This window comes from Dysidea avara, chromosome 1 (genome assembly GCF_963678975.1).
Source record: "Dysidea avara chromosome 1, odDysAvar1.4, whole genome shotgun sequence".
NCBI classification, from domain to species: domain Eukaryota; kingdom Metazoa; phylum Porifera; class Demospongiae; order Dictyoceratida; family Dysideidae; genus Dysidea; species Dysidea avara.
The window spans coordinates 52,200,843-52,204,077 of record NC_089272.1 but is presented as its reverse complement, the minus strand read 5'-3'; the positions used below and the strand labels follow the sequence as shown (position 1 = coordinate 52,204,077).

General features: G+C 40.2%; 1 pseudogene; it reads right to left on the bottom strand.

Annotated features, from left to right (window-relative positions):
- Positions 1-554: 554 nt before the first annotated feature.
- On the bottom strand, positions 555-2,740 carry LOC136247392 (52 kDa repressor of the inhibitor of the protein kinase-like; annotated as a pseudogene).
- Positions 2,741-3,235: the final 495 nt, after the last annotated feature.

The window sequence follows — 3,235 nt, the reverse complement described above, 5'->3', positions numbered from 1 at the left end:
GAGCGCAATGCTTTAGCTGTGATGGCAGAAAGGCATACAGAAAACAACAAAAACTTTGTTAAAAGGTCCAGGCTAGTCACTTGATTTCTACTCATTGTCCTGACACACGGTGTCAACACATGTTTAAAAAGCTATGTATACATTGTAGTATGGTGCGTGGGCGAATCAAAGGCTGCTACCAGTGTTACAAATCAGTCGTATACCAGTTTAAAAAATGATTGTAGTATGGCTAAGGACCACCTTTAGGCCACAGAGTCTGGCCACTAATTAGTTCAAAGACTTCAAACGAAACCAAACACCAGACCAACACAGGAAGTCACAATGCAAGGCTAATAATGTCCAGGACTGACACAGGCCCGTAACTAGGGTTTTTGGTTGGGGGGTTATTTTCAGGAAAATGTGGACCCTTTTAATATATACATTAGCTAACTTGTTAGGTTAGCTGCTTTGGCATGCAAAGCATGCCATTTCTAGGGGGGTCTGGGGGCATGCCCCCCCCCCCCCCCCCCCCCAGAAAATTTTTGAAAATTAGGTGTCAAAAGATTGAATCTGGTGACAATTTTATGCATAAAAAACTAAATGCAACAAAGTATCATTTAATTGTCTTCATTCACATTATGTACACACAATGAGTTGTATAATGTGCAGTAGGTTAGTTTACATGTAGTGTATATATCTACCAAATTGATTGTACAAAAATCATATGAGTCCTTATTTATGATAACATTTCTGTCCATTTAGCTATTATAGAATACACTCAAATTCAAGTCTGCGTGGGTGAAGTTTGGCAAAGCTATCTACTACCTTATCAAGATCTATACAAAAGTCATAGTGAATATGAAGAAGAGCAAGACTTGAAAGGCTATCTTTCCCCATTGAGGCTCTCAATCCCCTCTCATAAAATTATTTAATCGTCTTAACCCACTGGCACTTCTTTCACACTCACAAGATGTGACTGGCACTGTGCAGGCAATCTGCAATAGAATGTAAATGTTTGGAAACATGTCTTTATCACATTCTTTAATTGCATCTGCAGCTGATGATGGCCTCTCTTTATATTGTTTCGGCATGTACCGGTTCTTCCATCGTTGGATCTCCATTTCAAACAATTCAGGAGATGGAAGATCTGAACTATATTGGTTTACACATGCACCCAAATCTATAGGCTTTGAAGAGCATAAAATGGATGGAACAAGACCTAATAGTTTAACAGCAGTGATAGATGAACCAGAGAATTGTTGGTCTATAAACATAATGATGTGATCAAGAAGCGGGATCGCAACATTCCTCTGGAAATATTCACAGGGAGAAATGGCTGGAGCATTACTGCGATGCTGTTGTCTTGAAGCAATTCGAGGCATTTCAACTGTGCTACCAACTTTATTTGTGATTCTACAAGCATGCTCAAAAATTTTTGCAAAGCCAGAGTCAACATTTTGTCGCTCAAGTTTGTAGACTCTTGAAATTTCAGCTATCTGCTGGTGTGCTTTTAGAATATGCAGTGCTTGTTTCTGCAATTTTACTGTAATGCCAGCCAAATGTGATAGGCAGCGGCGGAGGAAGTAGTTGATATGAGGGGGGGCTGGACTGACCCAGACTTATTTCTATAGTTTGGTAAGGTGAGACCAAAAAAAAAAAAGAAAAGGTCACAACCAACTGACAAGAGCTTTCCACCTCACCAGCTACCATTTCTAGCTGATAAACTGCATAAAAATCCTTACATAGCTCGCTACACACTGACTACTTTATTAGAGTGACTGCTCTATTAGAGTATCTCGATCTTTATCACGGTTTTCAGCCCCACTCCAAGAAAGATAATTTCGGTGTGATATCATTCTGAGGGGGGCTAAGCCCCCCTCAGCAGACCTAGGGGGGCTTTAGCCCCCTAGCCCCCCCCCCCCTTTCCGCCGCCTATGGTGATAGGTACTGATAGACAGTAAGAAACACTATTATAAATTCAAAATTGGTAATGCTGGCTAATAATTGTTGAGCATTACTACGGGATGCAGTATCCCAATCTGCATAAGTGTTACCGTACTTTTCTAAATGTCGCTTAAACCCAATCATTTCCAGAGCCTCTGTAATGAATACAAAAGCTTGGTAAAAAATGCTGATAGGCACTTTGCCTCTCAGCCCACCTAGTTTTACACAGATCTAACAAAGGCTTTCGACGTGTCTCATCGACTACATTATGTTTAACAATAACCTCAAGCAATCCAGATCGTTTAGGACTATTCAAGAAAAAACAACAGCAACTTTGCATTCGATCCAAAACATTCCGTACTTGAGGCAAGCTACAGCTTTTACTGATGACTAGGTTAAGGCAGTGACCATTGCAGTGGACATATGTGGCTAAAGGTGCTTCCCTTTTAATCCGTCCCTGGACACCCACTGCATCTGAAGACATGTTACTAGCACCATCATACCCTTGGCCTCTCATATTTGATGCTGGGATGTCATTATCTTGCAAAAATTTCAATATAGCTTGCAAAATAGCTTCACCTGTGATTCTCTCCAAAGGCAAAAAGGCTAAAAATTCTTCTCTGATGTTATTTTGCTGATCTAAAAACCTAACACAAACAGATAGGTGCTCTATATTGTGAGAAGTAACCTCATCAGCCAGGATGGAATATTATGGTGAAGCATTTACTTCATCTATTATACTACCTAAAATTTGCTTTGCCATTACATCAATTAAATCATTTTGAATTTTTGGTGAAGTATAAGTGGCATTCCGCATTGCAGGTGCCTGACTGCCTGCAAGTGATCCCTCAACACAGCATCTTGAATGGCCAAAAGCTTTAATAACGCTAAAAAATTTCCAGGGTTCCCAGATGCATCAATTTTCTCATTATCGCCTCGTAAAGCTATGCACTGCCTACCACAAAACAATACTGCACTAGCCAAGGATTTTAGTAATAATTGGTTTCGCTTAATGTTGGCAACTACACGTGCATCTTGGCATGCTGTTATGGTTGCATCTGGATGCTCAACTGTGCGCCTAAAATTGTCAGCTAATTCCATACAATTATGGTGATACGCTGAAACTGTTCCTTGGTTTTCTCACTCTTTTTATTCCATATTCGAAAGGGCCTACTTACAAGGTAGCCTTTTGAAGAATCCTTGCAGAAAATAGCACAAAAAATACAAAACATGATGCTCACTATACACCAACCAAGGATTTTCCTCCAGCCATGCATACCTAAAACTACGATTACATCCACCCAGATGCTGA